The following is a 22095-nucleotide window of genomic DNA, read 5'->3' as shown; positions in this document are numbered from 1 at the left end:
GAAGATAGTGGTGAAGAAATTCTCCATGGATGATAAAAAATTGTTACTTTGTAATTTTTTAAGCCCATTAGAAAGTGCATTGCAGACATTGTTCAGGAGCATTTAGCAGGGACCTTTGCCAAAGAAAGGGAAATTTTAGTAAACTGGTCCCACCTCACAGGATAAAGGACTATTTGGTCAGCAGCCGAAGGATTTCCTGACTGTGCTTAGCTGAACATTTGGCCTCAGCTGATAGAAGCAGGTAGAGCTATATCCTGGTCAAATTGATAGAGATGAGTGTTCTCTCTCTCTCTCTCTCTCAACTCTTTCACAAAAAGTGAATTTGGCTCAATCAGCAGGCCTGGGTGTGTGAACTTGCTCTAGGCAAGGGAAGGAAAATATGGGGTGAATTGCAACACCCACAGCTCCTGACACTTGGCAAACATCACATGGCCGCAGCACACTCCTCCCCGAGGTCCACACCAGCCTTCCTGCCTCCTCAGCTCGTCATTTCACACTGTCACTAGTAACTGACTGGAGCAGATACACAAGTTGACGTTCAGTTTTCCGCTCTCAGGTCACTTTGCATCTGGGTGTTAGTTCGTTGGAATTGGAACCCTTTCAGCAGTTTAACCTTGTGTTGTGATGCTTGCATGTTTTTCATCATATCAAAGCAGATTAGTTCTGTTACTATTAGCTTCACCTTCATTTTATTCCTTTGAGAAGAATGAGAATGAAAAACAATCATATAACTAAAGCTGACACATACAAGGTTACTGTGTGCCAGAGACTGTCAAAATGCCTTCTATATCAAGGCATTTAATCCTCATAACGATGTTATCACAAAGGTACCATTATTATCCTTATTATACATATAAGGAAAAGCCCAGAGAAACCAAGTTGTTTGTCCCACATCACATCGCTAGGATGTGGCAAAGCTAGTGGCAGAATCCAGGTGGTGGAGCCTGTGTAATTAAACACTACCCTATGCTGTCTCTAAGATTCATTCACTCACTCTGTAAGCACATATCATTTAAGACAGTATACATAGGGCTGTTACAGGTACATAAATTCTACTTCCACAACTTTATGGGTTTGATTTATAATGCTTGCCACAGCACTTTAGTACAAGATGGTACATAAGCATATTTCACACAACCCCATATTTTAATATTATGAGAATTTCTCTACTGTCCCTTGTCCTTTTGGTTTTAATGACCTGCATTCAGCTGTAATAGAATTTTCATTCTTCACCTATTTCCAAAACTACTAGACCGATGCCTCTTTTATTTTGTTGCTGTAAATTTACCTAAATTACTACATATGGAGAATGTTTTATGGGGTTTTTTTCAATGAAAACTAAGAAAGCTGTTTCCCAAAATATAAAAACATTTATTTCAAATATCCTTAAAAATATCCAAATGTTACAACATTTGGCCTTACTGAAGAAAGGAGCCATTGACGTGTTTGTCATATTATTTAGAAATGATGAACATCAACACATTGGCAATAAATGAAGAGGAGAAGAAAAAAGCAAATTATGCTTGTCTTTTTAAAACAGAAAAAGGTGAGTTAAGATGTTAGGATGATATAATTGCTCACATATGTCTTAGAGCAGAAGCTCCAGACATTAAAATAAACAAAGTTTGTTTATGCCACTGATGACAGAATCAAATAATGAAAATGGAATACTTATTTAAAACTATTCCACATTTAAGGTCATTTAAAAATGAGGTATAGAACATGCTGCGTGCAAGAGTTGTACCTCACTTTTTAAAAAAGAAAATGTGGAGAACATTCTTTCACATGCAGCTGGTGGGACAGAAATTAATCCAAATTAGCAGTAAATTCAGAGCAGCAGCTTCTATAACTACCATGAGAGAAGCACAGCTCGCAGATTTTATTTTCTAATTGGTTTCTTAAAATACAGCTTTATCAATCCCTCTACGTTATATATACACAAATGTAAACCCAAAAGCGCACTTGTCAAAGTACTCATTTCAGCTAAATGTTGATTTGTTGCATATTCTAAACATTTAAACTGATTGGCCAGTTTTTTTTAATAGTCAGTTCCATGTGTATGCCTTACATGCCTACCACTGTGATGATTTATGCTATTATAAGTTAACAAGCTATGCAATAATTCTCTAAAAGCAACACAGTCACCAAAATGTTTTCCAGAAACTGAAAATTCAATCTACTAGCTGTTTAATAAGAGTTCAGCTCTGCAGGGGAATTCAAAACCCACACCCACAAGTCATGTGACCTTGAGAAAGTTACTTAACCTTCCTGAGAGTCTCAGGGAACTGCTCTATGTAGTAGGAATAGTAACAGAACCTGGTCTATATCTCTGTTTTGGTACCAGTACCATGCTGTTTTGGTTACTGTAGCCTTGTAGTATAGTTTGAAGTCAGGTAGCGTGATGCCTCCAGCTTTATTCTTTTGGCTTAGGATTGTCTTGGCAATGAGGGCTCTTTTTTGGTTCCATATGAACTTTAAAGTAGTTTTTTCCAATTCTGTAAAGAAAGTCATTGGTAGTTTGATGGGGATGGCATTGAATCTATAAATTACTTTGGGCAGTATGGACATTTTCATGATATTGATTCTTCCTATCCATGAGCATGGAATGTTCCTCCATTTGTTTGTGTCCTCTTTTATTTCGTTGAGCAGTGTTTTGTAGTTCTCCTTGAAGAGGTCCTTCACGTCCCTTGTAAGTTGGATTCCTAGGTATTTTATTCTCTTTGTAGCAATTGTGAATTGGAGTTCACTCATGATTTGGTTCTCTGTCTGTTACTGGTGTATAAGAATGCTTGTGATTTTTGCACATTGATTTTGTATCCTGAGACTTTGCTGAAGTGGCTTATCAGCTTAAGGAGATTTTGGGCTGAGACAATGGGGTTTTCTAAATATACAATCATGTCATCTGCAAACAGGGACAATTTGATTTCCTCTTTTCCTAATTGAATACCCTTTATTTCTTTCTCTTGCCTGATTGCCCTGGGCAGAACTTCCAACACTATGTTGAATAGGAGTGGTGAGAGAGGGCATCCCTGTCTTGTGCCAGTTTTCAAAGGGAATGCTTCCAGTTTTTGCCCATTCAGTATGATACTGGCTGTGGGTTTGTCATAAATAGCTCTTATTATTTTGAGATACTTCCCATCAATAACTAGTTTACTGAGAGTTTTTAGCATGAAGCGTTGTTGAATTTTGTCGAAGGCCTTTTCTGCATCTATTGAGATAATCATGTGGTTCTTGTCTTTGGTTCTGTTTATGTGATGGATTACGTTTATTGATTTGCGTATGTTGAACCAGCCTTGCATCCCAGGGATGAAGCCAACTTGATCACGGTGGATAAGTTTTTTGATGTGCTGCTGGATTCAGTTTCCCAGTATTTTATTGAGGATTTTCGCATCGATGTTCATCAGGGATATTGGTCTAAAATTCTCTTTTTTTGTTGTGTCTCTGCCAGGCTTTGGTATCAGGATGACGCTGGCCTCATAAAATGAGTTAGGGAGGATTCCCTCTTTTCTACTGATTGGAATAGTTTCAGAAGGAATGGTACCAGCTCTTCTTTGTACCTCTGGTAGAATTTGGCTGTGAATCCATCTGGTCCTGGACTTTTTTTGGTTGGTAGGCTATTAATTATTGCCTCAATTTCAGAGCCCGTTATTGGCCTATTCAGGGATTCAACTTCTTCCTGGTTTAGTCTCGGGAGGGTGTATGTGTCCAGGAATCTATCCATTTCTTCTAGATTTTCTAGTTTATTTTCTAGCTTAGTTCTAGTTTATTTATTTCTAGTTTATTTCTAGTTTCTAGTCTATTCAGGGATTCAACTTCTTCCTGGTTTAGTCTCGGGAGGGTGTATGTGTCCAGGAATCTATCCATTTCTTCTAGATTTTCTAGTTTATTTGTGTAGAGGTGTTTATAGTATTATCTGATGGTAGTTTGTATTTCTGTGGGATCGGTGGTGATATCTCCTTTATCATTTTTTATTGCATCTATTGGAACCTTCTCTCTTTTCTTCTTTATTAGTCTTGCTAGCAGTCTATCAATTTTGTTGATCTTTTCAAAAAACCAGCTCCTGGATTCATTGATTTTTTTAAGGGTTTTTGTGTCTCTATCTCCTTCAGTTCTGCTCTGATCTTAGTAATTTCTTGCCTTCTGCTACCTTTTGAATTTGTTTGCTCTTGCTCCTGTAGTTCTTTTAATTGTGACATTAGGGTGTCGATTTTAGATCTTTCCTGCTTTCTCTTGTGGGCATTTAGTTCTATAAATTTCCCTCTACACACTGCTTTAAATGTGTCCCAGAGATTCTGGTACGTTGGGAGAAAATTTTCGCAACCTACTCATCTGACAAAGGGCTAATATCCAGAATCTACAATGAACTCCAACAAATTTACAAGAAATAAACAAACAACCCCATCAAAAAGTGGGTGAAGGATATGAACAGACACTTCTCAAAAGAAGACATTTATGCAGCCAAAAAATACATGAAAAATGCTCATCATCACAGCCATCAGAGAAACGCAAATCAAAACCACAATGAGATACCATCTCACACCAGTTAGAATGGCGATGATTAAAAAGTCAGAAAACAACAGGTGCTGGAGAGGATGTGGAGAAACAGGAACGCTCTTACACTGTTGGTGGGACTGTAAACTAGTTCAACCATTGTGGAAGACAGTGTGGTGATTCCTCAAGGATCTAGAACTAGAAATACCATTTGACCCAGTGATTCCATTACTAGGTATATACCCAAAGGATTATAAATCATGCTACTATCAAGACACATGCACACGTATGTTTATTGTAGCACTATTCACAATAGCAAAGACTTGGAACCAACCCAAATGTCCAACAATGATAGACTGGATTAAGAAAATGTGGCACATATATACCATGGAATACTATGCAGCCATAAAAAAGGATGAGTTCATGTCCTTTGTAGCGACATGAATGAAGCTGGAAACCATCATTCTGAGCAAACTATCGCAAAGACAGAAAACCAAACACTGCATGTTCTCACTAATAGGTGGGAATTGAACAATGAGAACACTTGGACACAGGGTGGGGAACATCACACAACAGGGCCTGTCATGTAGTTGGGGGAGGGGGGAGGGATAGCATTAGGAGAAATACCTAATGTAAATGACGAGTTAATGGTGCAGCAAACCAGCACGGCACATGTATACATATGTAACAAACCTGCATGTTGTGCACATGTACCCTAGAACTTAAAGTATAATAATAATAATTTAAAAAACAGAACCTGCTTCATAGTATCAAGCTGAGGATAAAATAAGATCATTCAAGTAAAGCGCTTAGTACAGTGCCTGGCACATGAACAGCATTCAATATTGCTGGACATCACCAGCATCAACATCATAATCTTCATCATCACCATCACCATCATCATCACCAGCATCATCACATCACCATCATCATCATCATCATCAACAGCATCATCATTACCATTATCAGAATCATCATCAGCAGCAGCAGCATCATAGTCATCATTAACATTATTGTCATCTTTATCATTATTACTGAATCATCATCATCATCAACATCATCCAAAGATAATATATATTCCTTTGCTGTAACCCCTGCTCTTGAGATATTTACAACATAATAGACAAAACAGATAAGCCAATAAACAGTTGTAATTCATCACGATAGATCCTGTGATGTGATAGATATAATGAATGAGAGGAACAGAGTCAGAGGGGTCTATCCCAGCCTTGGAGAACAAGATCTGACTTCCAGGAGGAGAGGATGACCAAGGTTGGTTGGAAAAATTCTTATCTAGCAGCTACGTGAAGATTTTCAGTGCAAGGAAAGAAACGTTATATATATCAGGACTGATAGTGTGTGATATCTTTAGACATTGTACTGGCATGGTGTTCAGAGTAAGAAGTGAAGAAGACTGAGTTTCCAGCTCTTAGAAATGAATACACTTACAGAACATACAGAGACAGCAAGAAGAACTTACAAAACAAAGCAGGAATGCTCATTCAGCAGTACGTGAATGAAAATTGGAACAATACAGGGAAGACCAGCATGCAGGTGAGAGGTGACAGCGTGCTGGCAGTACTCACAGCCCTTGCTCGCTCTCGGCGACTCCTCTGCCTGGGTTCCCACTTTGGCGGCACTTGAGGAGCCCTTCAGCCCGCCGCTGCACTGTGGGAGCCCCTTTCCGGGCTGGCCAAGGCCGGAGCCAGCTCCCTCAGCTTGCAGTGAGGTGTGGAGGAAGAGGAGCTAGCGGGAACCGCGGCTGCGCGTGGCGCTTGCGGGCCAGCTGGACTTCCGGGTGGGCGTGGGCTAGGCGGGCCCCGCACTCGGAGCAGCCGGCCGGCCCTGCCGGCACCGGGCAAAGAGGGCCTTAGCACCCGGGCCAGCGGCTGCAGAGGGTGTACTGGGTCCCCCAGCAGTGCCAGCCCACCGGCGCTGCGCTCGATTTCTCACCCGGCCTTAGCTGCCTTCCCGCGGGGCAGGGCTCAGGACCTAAAGCCCGCTATGCCTGAGCCTCCCCTCTCCCTCCCCCCCTCCCCCCCCCCAGCCGTGGGCTCCTGTGCAGCCCGAGCCTCCCCGATGAGCGCCGCCCCCTGCTCCACTGCACCCAGTCCCATCGACCACCCAAAGGGCTGAGGAGTGCGGGCGCACGGCGCGGGACTGGCAGGCAGCTCCACCTGCAGCCCCAGTGCGGGATCCACTGGGTGAAGCCAGCTGGGCTCCTGAGTCTGGTGGGGCCTTGGAGAACCTTTATGTCTAGCTCAGGGATTGTAAATACACCAATCAGCACTCTGTCTCTAGCTCAAGGTTTGTAAACACACCAATCAGCACCCTGTGTCTAGCTCAGGGTTTGTGAGTGCACCAATTGGCACTCTGCATCTAGCTACTCTGGTGGGGCCTTGGAGAACATTTATGTCTAGCTCAGGGTTTGTGAGTGCACCAATGGACACTCTGTATCTAGCTACTCTGGTGGGGACGTGGAACCTTTATGTCTAGCTCAAGGATTGTAAATGCATCAATCAGCGCCCTGTCCAAACAGACCACTGGGCTCTACCAATCAGCAGGACGTGGGTGGGCCCAGATAAGAGAATAAAAGCAGGCTGCCAGAACCAGCTTCACTCCTGAAGCCGGCGAGACCAGGAGCCCACCGGGAGGGAGGAAGGAACAACTCCAGACGCGCCACCTTAAGAGCTGTAACACTCACCGCGAGGGTCCGCGGCTTCATTCTTGAAGTCAGCGAGACCAAGAACCCACCAATTCCGGCCACACAGGGATAACATACACATTTGTGAAGTATATTTTTAATGTCCATCAACAGATGAATGGATAAATAGAGTGTGGTATATGCATACAATGGGTTTTATTTGGCCTTAAAAAGGAATGAAATTCTGATACCACATGCTACAACATGAATGAACTTTGAGGACATTATGTTAAATGAAATAAGCCAGTCACAAAAGGACAAATACTGTATGATTCCACTTATATCTGGAACCTAGAATAAGTAAATTAGTAGAAACGGAAAGTAGAATAGTGGTTGCCAGGGGCTGGGGGATGGAAGGATGAGAAGTTATTGTTTAATGGGTACAGAGTTTCTGTTTGGGGTAATTAAAAAGGTCTGGAAATGGAAATAGAGATGATAGTTGTACAACATTGAGAATGTATGTAATCCCACTGAACTGTATACTTTAAAAGGGCTAAAATGGTATGTCATGTATATTTTATGACATGTATGTTTTACCACAATTTTTAAATTGAGCAGGAGAAGCCAAAGCAGTGGTTCTGCATATCAGAAGGGCACACAGATCATGAATCCAGGGAGGGAGTGCATCTGGCAGGGATTGGACAACAATGTTGGTTCTCCTGAGAGGTCAGGCAAGGAAGCCACTGGATGTAGACACTGTAGAGTCAGCTCAGTCATTGGGGAGTCTCCAGGGGGCAGAGAGGCAGAGCCCAGATGGCAGTGGAGTGACGAAAAATGGAGAAATAAGCAGTAAACAGGAGAGATGGACAAAGGTTCACGATGTGTGTCTCTGTAAGGAGGTGGAGGAAAGAAAGCTGGAGGGAAGTGGGGATTTGAAAGCGTTTTCTTGGTAAAGGATAAGTTTAAATGCTGAAGGGAAAAGCCATGTTAGAGAGGAAGGTAGAAAAGCCCGGAGTGAGAGGAGCAGGGTAGAACCCAATACACCTGAGGAGTTGGGGAGAATGAGGGCCTGAGCCCTAGGGACACGCCTTGTCCTGGGATGTCCTGGGATGTCCTGGGATGGAGACCCGAATGACCACAGAGCAGTGCCAAGGGCCCTTTTGAAGCTGGACACCATGAATCTATAATGATAGCCAAGGTGAAAGGTGGTAACAGCAGAGGTAAATGCCATGGTTAAAAGTTAGTAGTGGCTGGGCACAGTGGCTCATGCCTGTAATCCCAGCACTTTGGGAGGCCAAGACAGGCAGATCACTTGAGATCAGGAGTTCAAGACCAGCCTAGCCAACATGGTGAAACTTCATCTCTACTAAAAATACAAAAATTAGCTAGGTGTGGTGGCACATGCCTGTATTCCCAGCCACTCGGGAGGCTGAGGCACGAGAATCACTTGAACCTGGGAGGTGGAGATCACGCCACTGCAGTGAGCCGAGATCACGCCACTGCACTCCAGCCTGGTTGACAGAGTGAGACTCCATTTTGAAAAAATGAAAAAAGTTAGCAGTAAATACAGGTCTCAAGAACTTAAAACTTTCTCCAAAGAGAATCAAAATATTTTTAAAAGAAAGAAAAACAAATACCAAGATGTAATTCTGTTACCCTTTTAAAGTACTTTCTCTGGATTGAAGGTAGCTACAAAGCATTATCTTTTCTGAAGCAGCCAACTTGACATTCTTCTGCGTCTAGCATTATCCTGGATATTCCTCAATGCCAATAAGAGTTCAATTTGCAGAGACAGCGAAGAAATTTCAGTAAATTGATTCAGCAACCACCACTGTCCAATATTTTTTTTCTTTTTCAGTTGTCTTTACAATGAGTAATATTTATTTCCAGTGTAACTGCTGAGTGGACAATGTTTGTAAGAGTAATCTCTCTCTCTTTCTATGTCTTTCCTGCCCATGAAAATAGTTCATTCCTGGACTTTTTTTTTTTTTTTTGAAATGGAGTCTCGCTCTGTTGCCCAGGCTGGAGTACAGTGGCTCAATCACAGCTCACCACAACCTCCACCTCCCGGGTTCAAGCGATTCTCCTGCCTCAGCCTCCCGAGTAGCTGGGACTACAGGCATGCACCACCAAGCCTGGCTAATTTTTGTATTTTTAGTAGAGACGGGGTTTCACTATGTTGGCCAGTCTGGTCTCGAACTCCTGACCTCGTCATCGGCCCGCCTCGGCCTCCCAAAGTCATTCCTGGATCTTGAGAACTGACTGACAAGTATCTACATTTACCACCCTCCAGCCATATCAAGATTGTTTTCTCTCTAAGAAAGAATATACATATAAGCATATATATATAGTCAGACACAGAGAGAGAAGAATATAGATCTAAAAGGATATCGATATGCAAATATATAAAAGGATCTTTACATATATCCTTTTATATATAACCTTTTATGTGTACGTGTGTATATATACCATATATGTGTATATGTGTGTATACATACACACACATAGAGTTTTTTATATATTAGGTCACTGGAACTTAGACTAAATTTTTAAAGGAAACTATACAAAATTTTTGAAACAGACATCAAAATAATAGCATACTTATGACGTAGATTCTAATCTAAGTGTTTTAACTTTCAAGTATCACCAGCACATGTATTTCTCCCATAGGCTCTTCACCTCATGTTAAATTATCATTTATATAAGCGTGTGATAAGCACCTACCACCTCTCTCTCAAAAAAAAAAAAGTGGCTATTTCAGCTCATTCCCTCTGAATTGCTGTTCTAGATAGCACAGAAAATTGTAGAGTTGCATGACTGCTAATCAGACAGTTTGTTTTTTTTGTTTTTTTGTTTTTTTGTTTTTTTGTTTTTTCAGAGATTGCCAGTGGGGCTTTGGAAGAACAAGCTACACAAGTTATATGAGGGTGAGGCCAGGCTGGTAGATTTCCTTCAAATTCTGAGCGCACACCAACGTGTTGCACATTTCTCAGCTTAGCAAAGAAGAATGCCAAAGTTAATAGAATGGACCCTTTGTTGGATCTCAAAGGCTACAATGGTTGGCACTTTAAATATACCACGAAGCCACTGCATTTGAGACGGCACCCAGGAGAAGCAGTCTTCGACCGGGAACGTGCCTGTTCCTTAATTACTGCCTTAGAAATTTAAGTCATCCCCTATAGAGAATAATTTTAAAATTCCAGCGTTATTCCTGACTTCAAGGAAACAGGGAGGTTGAAAGTGCTCGAGGCCAACAGTCATCAATGTTTAGGGCAACTTAATAAAATCATGACCTGCTTTGATATAGCACTCAGCATATCCTCTCATTAAATCTCACACTCAGAGTTCTTCATTCTTCCTAGGGGTAGAAAATTTTTAGGTTAGACGGGAAAGCCAGCAACAACAGTCAAAATGGAAATACGATTAGTGAGGAAGTATTGGAATACTGATTGTATTATATCCATGTCACGTAGAGTTTAAATATGTCACATATGCTATACACAAAGCCACCCACCTCCAAATCAGACTGTCTTTCAAGAGCTGAAGACCAAGTAAATACCACTCCTACTCATGACGCCCAAATTTCTTAATTCCAAAGTAATTGCAGTTTTTCACAGTGGTCCAGTGTTGCATCGATTTTGCAACCAGTGTAACTTGAAAATAAATTACTCAGAGGTTGTTATTTGATTCCTAACTGCAATGTAGGCTGTTCATTGGCCCCAGCTCCTTTGTTTCCTAGCCTCATTTTTGAGCAGCTAGGCTAATTTATTGTCGTTTTCATTACTGACAATCCTTGTGTCTTTATGGATAAATTAGATTTATAGTTCTACTCAAAAGTTCCATGCCATACTTACACTGTTTGTCTCCTCCCCTTCACTTTTTTATTTTTATTTTTTGAAACTGTAACATATTGTTTTGGTGAGTCCATGCAGCTTACCCTTTCTCACCAGCTAGGCTAATGATTGACATGCTAAAACTCACCAAGAGGAGTTAAAATATCATGTTTTCCCCCAATAGCTTAAAAACAATTTTCCTGAGAGCCCATGACTGACGCTGGTAAATGTCTAGGTCAGTATTGGCAGTGGAGATATCTTACAAGCGGGTCTAAAACATAAAATGTAAGTTAAATTATATCATTAAACTTCTTTCATGTAGTTGCCATGTCCTTTGGGGGGACATCTGACATAAAAGTAATGGGGATCCACCAGGTTCACAGAATCCCAGATGTTATTGGCCTCCCAGTGTCTGGAACACCTTGGGGAAAAGACTGGGGCTCACCTTATGCCAGGATTAATGAAAAAAGAATGTCACAACAATTATATAGAGAAGATTATTTCTAGGCATGGTGGCTCACCCCTGTAACCCCAGCAATTTGGGAAACTGAAGCAGATGAATTGCTTGAGTCCAGGAATTTGAGACCAGCCTAGGCCACATGGCAAAACCCCATCTCTACAAAAAATACAAAAATTAGCTGGATGTGGTGGCATGCATGTAGTCCCAGCTACTCAGGGTGCTGGGGTGGGAAGATTGCTTGAGCCCAGGAAGTCGAGGTTGCAGTGAGCTGTGATCATGCAACTGTACTCCAGCCAGGGTGACAGAGTGAGACCTCGTCTCTGTCTATATATATTTATATATTTATCTATCTATCTATCTATCTATCTATCTATCTATCTATCTATCTATATATGTAGAGAGAGAGCGTTCATCCCAGCCCAATATTACAATATTTTCTCCTACGGATTGTTTCTAATTCTATTCCTTCCTATAACCATTACAGTCCATATCCATGAGGAAAACAGCATGAAAGACTTTTGATATTTTTATTTTTGCAACCTTATCTTCTCTTCGCTTATGGTCTAAAATGCACCTGTTGAGTCCTGGCTTCTAACCATTCTGTATTTCCATGATTCAGCTTACACTTGTGTTTTGGAGATCTTGTATCTGAAACTCACAAATTTCAGAGAGGGAAGAGAGAGACATTTTTAAATGAGGTAGACATTTTTAAACTGCCCAAGAGACTCTCACTGTCTCTCTCTCTCTCTCTTTTTAATGTGCAAAAGGTTTTTAAAGTCTCAGTGCTCCAGGTGCACCTGAGACGAATCACATCAGAATCAGTGAGCTTGATATGCTAGCAGTATTAGTATTTTGTTAAGTCTCATGTGCAGGCAGGGTGGATAACTCCTGCTGGAAAGGAACTAGGAATTTCTTTGTCCTCCTTCATCCTCAGACACCCCCAACCATGAGTCACCCAAATCTTCCTGCCCCCAGACAGAGACAAAGGGACAAGCTCAATGATCACCCTAGAGAGCACAAAGGCTCCACCTCCACCCCCGGGTGTATGGAGTAGAGTTCCACTCTATGGAAAGGGGGCACTATATCAGTAGATATTGAGCTTTCGAAGTCTTCATTTATGCATCTTTTCTCTTGGGGCATGTGGAGTTAGGTTTTTCTTTGGGGGACAGGCTTGCCTTTGGACATCTCAGAAGTCCTTTTACAAAATTTGAGTTTAATGGCAGTAGTGGATACCATGCCTAAATTACCAGTTAATAGTTTTCAAAAAGGATAAACCTTGTGGGTGTGACTCTCTGAACAAAAGTTGGTGCAAAGGAAGAGAAGAAGATCCCTCCTATTTCTAGCTAGACTCTGCAAGCGTTTTGGTAACTAGGGTTCTGGTGCATCCCAGGAAGGCCCAAGGGCTTGCTCCCCAGCCTAGAGTTTGCAGAAGGGTGGCCCATGGCTGGGTATAACACTGTGGTCACTCTGGCTGCAGGAGTCCGGACAGCCAGGGAATTCAGAGAAAAAAATGTCATGGAATCCATGTGGTAGCAAAAACGACCAGCTTCTGCACACTTCTCAGAACCCTCACGGGCTTTGTGAATGAAATGGGAGAAACTGGGGAGGCTGGGGATATTGTAATAGCCATGGGAGGAGAATCTGAAAGACACACTCAATGCTGTTTCCCCAGATTGATGTCTGGGAAGTAGAAATTACATCAGGAACCAACATGTTTTGGACACAGACTTTTCCTATTTGGTCTAAATGTTGAGGGAGAAGAAAAAAGACTTATTTTCCTCTTGGCTATCCAATTTTCCTGTTATTGCCATCACCTTCTTTCCTCTTTTCTCTATGCTTTTCCCTGGGGATCTAATTTTTTCTCATGGTTTCATCTGTTGTGACAATATCCAAATATATACTTTTGGCTCAGAATCTGTCTTCTGAGCCTCAGTAACCTACCTGCATCTCTCAGGTCATGTCTCTGCTTGAAAGTCCCAGAGGTGGCCGGGTGTGATGGCTCACGCCTGTAATCCCAGCACTTTGGGAGGCCGAGGCACGCAGATCACGAGGTCAGGAGATCGAGACCATCCTGGCCAACGTGGTGAAACCCTGTCTCTACTAAAAATACAAAAATTAGTTGGGCATGGTGGTGCGTGCCTGTAGTCCCAGCTACTCAGGAGGCTGAGGCAGGAGAATCGCTTGAACCCCAGAGGTGGAGGTTGCAGTGAGCCGAGATGGCGTCATTGCACTCCAGCCTGGCAACACAGCAAGACTCCGTCTCAAAAAAAAAAAAAAAAAGGAAGTCCCACAGGCATCTCTATCTCAATCTGCTTGGGTGCTGGGAGCATGGTTGTAGGACCCAGGAACAGCAAGAGGGTTACAACCCCTGCCTGCCTCATCCTGGTCTTACCCATTCACTGGATGGTAGAGGTGGAAACTTGCCATTTCGAGCTGCCGCTAAGCGGCATCCTAGGTGTGGGGCGGGAACTTTGGTAGGATGAGGTCACGGGTAGAGGTGAGTGAAGACAGGGCAGGGCTGCTGAAGGGTAAGACTTGAGAATGGGATTTCCAGGATGGAAAGAAGGATGGGGACTCAGAGTGATGACAGGCTGAGCAGCAAGTCCAGAAGATGTGGCATGAGGAGCACCTCGTGTGTCTGCAGGACAGGCTGAGGGGACACCCTTTAAACCAGGTCCTCTGTTTCTAGTTTGTCCCTCGCTGGCTCACTGTGGAAGAGAATAGGTTCACAAATTCCCCCTTATTTTTCTGATAATTTGCCCCCTAAATTAAGCCCAATAGAAGTCTTCTTTCTTTTCTCTCAACACAGACCAAATAGGGAGAGTCTGTGTCCAAAACACATTTGTTTCTGATGAAATTTCTACTTCCCACACATTAATCTGGGGATTGAGATTTTCTAAGCTTTTGATATTTATTCATTTACTCAACAGAATAGTTGATCAGGCATTTCTTATGTGCCAGGCACTATGCTGGGTGTCAAGGATATAAGGGTGAATATAATAGACAAGAGCGATGCCTTCATGGTGCTTACAGAATACTGTGAAGAGTCAAACAATGAAATTTCAAGGTAAAACACCCACACAAAATTATTACAATGGTCACAAACACTACGGTAAGGCACTAAGATGCCAGGATTGAAAATACTGGGGGAAATCTACTATATAGATATAGATATAGATAGATCTATATCTATATCTATATATAGATCTATATCTATATCTATATATAGATCTATATCTATATATATATGTGTGTATATATATAGTGATCATGAGGGGCTCCCAGAAATGAAAGCTGAGAATGTGAAGAGCTGATGAGAGGGGTGCAGGCAGAGAAATGGCTTATGTGCCAAAAGTACTGAGCAAGGAAGATGCCGAGGCTGGAGTAGATCACACAGAGCCATGCAAGTCACATTCTGTGACTTGGATTGTACTTAACCACCATAACAAGCCATTTGAGGATTTATGCAGGGGCATGGAAAGATACAACTTACATATTTAAAACATGACTCCAGCTGATGAGTGCAGAATAGATAGGGTGTCAGGAAAGAAGGTAGGGAGTCTGCAGAGAAGGCGTTGAAAGAGGTGATGATACAGACAATCGAGATAGAGAAGACCAAGGGGAATCAAAGTACATTGTGGATGCAGAATCAATAGTATTTGTGGATGGATTAGTTCGTGGAGATTGCAGGAAGGAGAAATCAAGGCTGACTTCTGGATTTGGGCTAGAGCAATGGGTGGATGGTGGAATCATTTCCCAAGATGGGAAAATAGGGGCACTCGAAATCAAATGTTAAGTCTCAAACATTAAGACTGCAATGCCTGTGGAACTTCTAAGTAGAGACGTGAGATAGACTTGCAGGTATATGTCTCTGAGGCTCGGGGGAAAGGTCCTGGCCAATGTGTACATATCTGGAAGGTGTCACAACAATGAGACAGAATGTGACTGCTTGAGTTGCCTCACAGCATGGCGGTCTCAGAGTAGTTACCCTTCTTACCTGGTAGCAAGATTCCCCCAGATAATGGGCTCCAGAAGATTCAGGCAGACACTACAAGATTTCTTACAACTTAGTCTCAGAAGTGACAAACTTTTCCTTCCACATATTCCTCCAATTTCCCATCTTGCACAGCCCAGTCCTGTATACCATATGGTGCAAATTCACTTTCCTAAATGGAGGCAGGCTGGATAATGTGATGGTAGTGATTGGGAGTGTGTCTACAATAAACACACATCAAAAGCAGAAAAGGGATCCGTACCATCTCTTGCCACAGCCCACAGCGTTAGCTATCACTATCTATTTACCCTGATCCAATAGGATGGAATTAATTAGTAAGAATTTTGCTGATTAAGACACAATATTTTTTAACATCTTTAAAGCTAGATTTTACTATAAACCCCCTTTGATTTCACATTCCATTGGTCAAAGCAGTCACTGAGATGTAGGATTCAAGGGAGCGGAGGCTTGGTTACCCCTCTCAATGCAAGAATGACCTGTCCCTGCAGGAAGAGAAGGAATTAATGGCACCATGTTAGGAACAAGTTACCATGCAGGGCCTTGCCTTATTCCACTACATTTGCTTTGCAAACCTGAGTTTCTCTACAGTAAAATTCTACACTTTGATTGAGTTTTTCATTCTGCAGACCACGTAACAGTCTGAAATCTTTGAGACTCTAGATTGAAGCTGGGATTGTTTTCTTACTGGATCTATATTTAAACCACATTCCAAAATATGAAATTTATATTTGAAAACATCTTAATAAACTAAAAACCAAAAGAAAGGACATAACTGCAGAGACCTCCTTTTTGGAAGGGCTGCAGAAAAGGGAACACTGAAATCATGAGTCAATGAATAAAAATGGAAAAGCCATTTTTCAAAACATATATGTTACCACCAAACAGAAATCTAACACGGACTTAGTTCCCAGTGTGCGTTACAGAACAATCACTAAAAGTGGTTTCACAGATATAACAGCCTCTAGCCACATTCTTTATCCCTCTCTTTTACCCAATATCTGGTTTCTGGAACTGACATTCTTTCTTTCTCTCTTCATAGGCTTGTTCTTCTCCAAACCACATCTTCACAAACAAGAACCAAAGCCATCCAGTATTTTAGCTCTTTTGGAAGTTTTTAAAAATCTTTAATTAAATTCCAGCTCAAGATATCCTATGAGTCTGTCTAGACAGCACTGAATTTTGATTGAAATAGTTGTGCACATAATTACATCAGGAGCATGTTAAGGTTATTGAGACTGTAGTATTTAATTATGTAAACTTTTTATAATTAACATTTGTTATAGTGAACTTCTGGCCCTGGTCCTAATAATGCCTTGGGAAATGTGTCACACCAATTTCTACACTGAGTTTTATTCCAAGGAATTTTTAATGGTAAATTGCCTGAAGTTAAGTCATTTTTTTCTTTTCGTATAGTATCAAAGTGTGAAATGCAATGAAGTTAAATATTGGTGGAGAGATTGTGTTTCAGAGACCAGGAGAGAACACACAGTATGGACACTGAAGACCAATCTGAGGTGACTCCCTCTGGATAGCTTCTGTGGTTCTCCTCCAAGGGTGGCAACTTGGAGTTAGGAGCAAATAGTAGATGAAACACCCTGAGAAAGAGCCAAATGCTACAAGACACACTTAGGGAGCTTTCAAGACGTGTCACCATTTTTTTAAAACAAAGAGAAATTTTTTTAATTCAAAGAGAAACAATAAAACAACTTTGACAAACAACTTTGACATTCTTTCAGTTTGGGAGAGAAAAGATTTTAAGATCACTAGAACTATTGAAATGTCAAAGTTTCGCGAGCATCTGTATTGCTCAAAATTAGACATACTATGGATGTTTATTGAGTCTTCTAGCGTTCTGTAGAAGATTGATAACACATGTCTGAAAAGCTTCCATGCTAAATTGTCATGGCCATACTCTTTGGCAGAAATCACAAATTAGATATCCACAAGCCAAATCCAGCCCTCAGATGTGTTTTGTTTGACCCACACTATGTTAAAAAATAATTGAGAGATTTCTTCCAAAATTATTCATTCATGTATTCAGCAAATACGTACTGAGACAATACACACATGCCAAGCCCAGTATCAAATGCTAGAAAGAATACCATGAAAGAGACATGTGATCCCTGCTCTTATGAGACTTAAGAAGGGAAGACAGTGTGAAACAAAAGCAGTTAGATAAGCATGGTAAATATGATAAAGGCACCATTGTACGTATACAACAACTGGTACATACCGACCATTTACTATGCACTAGAAATTGTATTATGTACTTTACTGCATTGTGATGACAAGAGAAGTAAGTACTGTTATTATCATTCCCATCTTTCATATGAATATTCTGAACATACTGGATGGTTTTGGTATTGATAATTTTTCCAATATCATAAAGCATTTACCCTTTTGAATTGAATATTTTGATTGGTCTATTGTGGATTATATTCCCAAATCATTTATGTTAGGAAGGGAACATGGGTAGTTTCATAGCATCAGCAATTATTCATATTCTATTGGGGATCCTAAACTATTTTCTAATGTTTTTCTTATTTTAACCCATGAATATTCATGGTGTGATGAATGAATACAGATTTAAAAGCTAGTTAGACCTTGATTAGGCTCTTGAAGCTGCTGCTTTCTAGCTTTATGGTTGTAGTGGGTAGAATTTTGGCCCACATGACTTCAGCTCTATTGTTACACCCATACTTATGTTGTGCTACTTGGCAAAAAGGATTTTGCAGATGTTATTAAAGTTCCAAGCCAGTCGACCTTAAGGTTACCCAGAGGTTATCCAGGTAGGCTTTCTCTAATCAGATAAGGTCCCTTAAAAGAAGAGAACTTTCTCTGGCTAAAGAGAGTAGAGATGCTGCAGAAGGGGAAGCCAGAGAGATTAGAAGAATAACTCTGCCCTGTGCTGGCTTATTAGGTGCCTAATATATGGCACACAGTGTCACAGGCATTCAGTAAACAATGGGTTTTTTGTGAAATATTAATGAGAAAACACTTTTATGATGTAAAATTACTTACAAATATACTATCAGAATATGTCTTATAGTTATGATTCTCTGTTCACTGTCCACCTTATAGAAAGAACCATCCAAAGTCTTAACTCTTCATTCTCTATGCAACCGCTGGACACCCATGTTCTCTACCCATCCTAGGCCCGCCTTATTTATTTATTCATTTATTTTGGTTGTAGAAAACTTTATTGCTTATTCTGCCTCTGACTTTATTCATTTGTGCATCTCTAATATGATGCAGTATAACATGGTAAACAGTGTTACAGAACAACATTATTATCACCAGAAAAGCACTGCGTGGTTACCAGCCATGGAAAGTTACATTTTGCATTACGATTTAGCAGTAAACAACTTCTAATCCTTTGGGAAAAGGCAGAACATAAATCAAGCATCAATTAACTTTCCCTTCCCAGCCAAAAAAAAAAAAAAAACAGGTGCAAGTGGAAATAGACAATTAAAATATAATAGATTTGTTAAAACTAAACATCTGCCAAGCCAGAAAATGGTCTCTGCTTTAAATTATTTATGATAAAACTTTACCAATAGATCAATCACTGACAAGTCGGCTATAAAATGAATTTTTGAAACTGAACTTTATGCTCTGGGCAACTTTTTTTTTTTTAAAGACAGGTCTCCCTCTGTCATCCAGGCTGTAGCACAACAGCACAATCACAGCTCACTACAACCTCAACCACCTGGGCTCAAGAGATATTTCCACCTCAACCCCCTAAGTAGCTGAGACTACAGGTGCACACCACCATGCTTGGCTAATCTTTCCATTTTTTTGATAGATACAGGGTCTCACTATGTTGCCCAGGCTGGTTTTGAACTCCTGGACTCAAGGGATCCTCCCACCACCACCTCCCAAAGTGCTAGTATTACACACGTGTCAGCCACCATACCAGGGCCACTTTTATTTAAAGTAAAATGCCTATTTTGAGCTGACCTGTTTCGTACATTCAAAATACATATAAGGTTTTGTTTTCTTATTCAATGCGCGTTAGCAAGGCAACATTAGTAGGAAAACTCAGTATGCTTCATAGTTCCATCATCTACCCTTGCTTCCATCTGTCCTTTTACTCTTATTTATCAATAGCCTGAGTATATATTGAGCTATGCTCTAGGCAAGGTTCTGTTCCCATTTTTCTACCTCCAAGAGCTTCCAATCCTTTAGGGAGATAAGAAAGACCCAAATAACAGTGGCACAAGGAATATAAGATAGATGTTGTATTGGTCACCTCCCATTACTGAATAAAGAATTATCCTGTGTCAAGTAAGACTTAGAAGCAAACTCTAGACTGAGCAGCAGAGGTGGAAGGCTAACCAGACTGGGAGGCCTTATCATTCATTCTTCGAGTGACTTCAAGCAGGTAGCTTGGAATTTTCCACGTAAAACCAGAGTGGTCACATGCTGCCCAAGACATTACAGCCAGTCCACATGCCTCTCACCAAACTAAGGGGTCAAAAACAAGAAAGTAAGGAGAACTGAGAGACTTGGGAGGAAGCAACGCAGACTCTTTCTCTCTCCAACTGCAGGGTAGAAAACTGAGAGGTATGCAAATGAGAAAGGAAAAACATAACGCAGAAACTTCACCAAGAAACCTCCACAATGACACAGGAATTAAAAACTGGGGCTTTCTTGACTTTCAAATCAATTGCCACATGAATTCGGAGCAAAAGTTGTGTAATCAAGTCTGATCTTGACATCTAAAGCAATCCCCCAACCCTTGATCTAGCTAGAGCTATGCTTACCAGAATTGATAATGCTGTATTCTTCTAATGTGTGACTGTGTTTCTCTGCATGCTTTCAATGAGTGGAAACCATGTATCTACATAGAAGTCCAATTCAAATCTCACCCTGTAAATGGAAGGTCAGCAACTTCCTTACTCCTTTCCTAAAACTATGAGCCACCTCTGACATCTCTATTCTGTGACATAAGGTTCCAAAACATATCAATGTTAGATTACATATAAACATTATTTTAAACTGCAAATAAAATAATTTTAAAGGAGACTTTTAGACTCCCTATTAATCTTAATCCCTCTGAAATTATCCACCAATCTTGAAAATTGGGGCAATTCAAAGGAAAGACTACAAATATGCTAGAGACTTCAAATAAGACCTGAGGACTTCAAATAAATGAAGCAGAAGCACAGAAGACCATCACATCATGTTTATAAACCACCAGGGTTCAGAATGTGAGCTCAGAAGTCAGACAGTGTGGGTCTGCCCTCCACCACTTCCCAGCCACATGTCCAGGACAAGTGACTCTACCTTCTTCTGCTTTATCTGCTCATCTGTAATGAGGATAATAATAGTACTTGCCTGTATTAGTTCTCTATTGCTGTGTAACAAGCTACCCAAAACTTCCCAGCTAACGAAAACAAATATTCATTATCTCACATAGTTCCTAAGGATCAGGAATCCCAGAGTGGCTCAGCTGGGTGGCTCTGCCTCAGGGTCCTGCATGAGGTTGCAGTTGAGCTGCCAACAGGGGCTGCTGTCATCCCTGTTTCTCCTGGTGCTGGGGAATCAGCCTCCAAGATGGCTCCTGCAGTTGTTAGCAGACTTCATGGCTATGGGCTGGAGATTTCAGTTCTTCACAAAGTGGGCCTTTCCACAGGACTGCTGCCTGAGTGTCCCCAGGACATGGCAGATAGCTTGTCCCAAGTGAGTGGGGAGGGAGAGAGAGAGAGAGAATGGACAATCAAGATGGAAGCCATAGTCTTTTTATGACCTAGGATCCAAAGTCACACATCATTTTAGCTTTGTTCTACTCACTAGAAACAAGTCAAGTCCAGCTCACATTCTAGATGAGGGGAATGACACCCCACCTCTGGAAGGGAAACATCTCAAGAACTTGTGGACTTATTTTCAAAATTAACACACTGCCTCACAGGATTATGGTGGGGCCAATGAATCAATACATGTAAAGCACCTAGAACTTGCAATGAGAGCTTGATAAATGCTGGTACTTCTCACGATTTTGATTACTCATTGTATGTTCACTGTGTTCCAGGCACTGCAATCTGTCAAGAAGACACGGAGCCAGAAGACAATGAGTGGTGGTGAGACAGACAGGTGGGAGGAGCTCCCTGGCAAAACTCCAGCCAACCTGGGCACTGGGGTGGAGCCTGGGGAACTTCACCCCATTTGCACCCAAAAGGAACCTGGCCCCTCCTCTTCCTGTGTGGAACCTGGGATTCAAGCTGTGGGATAGGAAACACACCAGCAGAAACTGTGGCCTTGTGGAACATCCCTGTTCCCTGTTTTCTTTCCCTTTTGCCCAATAAATCTCATAATTCTTATCCTTCAATCACCCGCGAGCCTAAATTTTCATGTGGGACAAGCATCCTGTCTTTAGCTGAACTAAGGAAAAGTCCTGCAACAGTGGTTTGACTCAGGAGCCAGGGACCAAACTGAGTATGGGACAAAACATGGAAGGGAAGAATGAATAAGGGAAAGTAAAGCTAGAGATCTAGCTTACATCAGCCCTGAATGCTGCTCTCCTTCTGGACTTCTTTCTTCGTTTAAATTTGTTCAAGTTTGTTATGGTGGTGGTGGTTGTTACTTACATCCCTAAAGCATCCTCACTGATAAATTCCTAAAGTACATTCTCTGATGTACTTTACATGCT

At 41.3% G+C, this 22095-nt stretch overlaps 1 long non-coding RNA gene across 1 annotated transcript in view; it reads left to right on the top strand.

Annotated features, from left to right (window-relative positions):
- LOC129059266 (uncharacterized) overlaps positions 1–21628 on the top strand; it is a 34910-nt gene extending 13282 nt beyond the window's left edge. Inside the window, exon 3 of the long non-coding RNA XR_008525056.1 lies at positions 21478–21628. This is a non-coding gene — a long non-coding RNA (uncharacterized LOC129059266). The remainder of the gene's footprint in view (positions 1–21477) is intronic.
- The last annotated feature ends 467 nt before the right edge of the window (positions 21629–22095 follow it).

Source organism: Pongo abelii, chromosome 4 (assembly GCF_028885655.2).
Source record: "Pongo abelii isolate AG06213 chromosome 4, NHGRI_mPonAbe1-v2.0_pri, whole genome shotgun sequence".
Taxonomy (NCBI): Eukaryota; Metazoa; Chordata; class Mammalia; order Primates; family Hominidae; genus Pongo; species Pongo abelii.
This window is presented reverse-complemented; position numbering and strand designations above follow the sequence as displayed.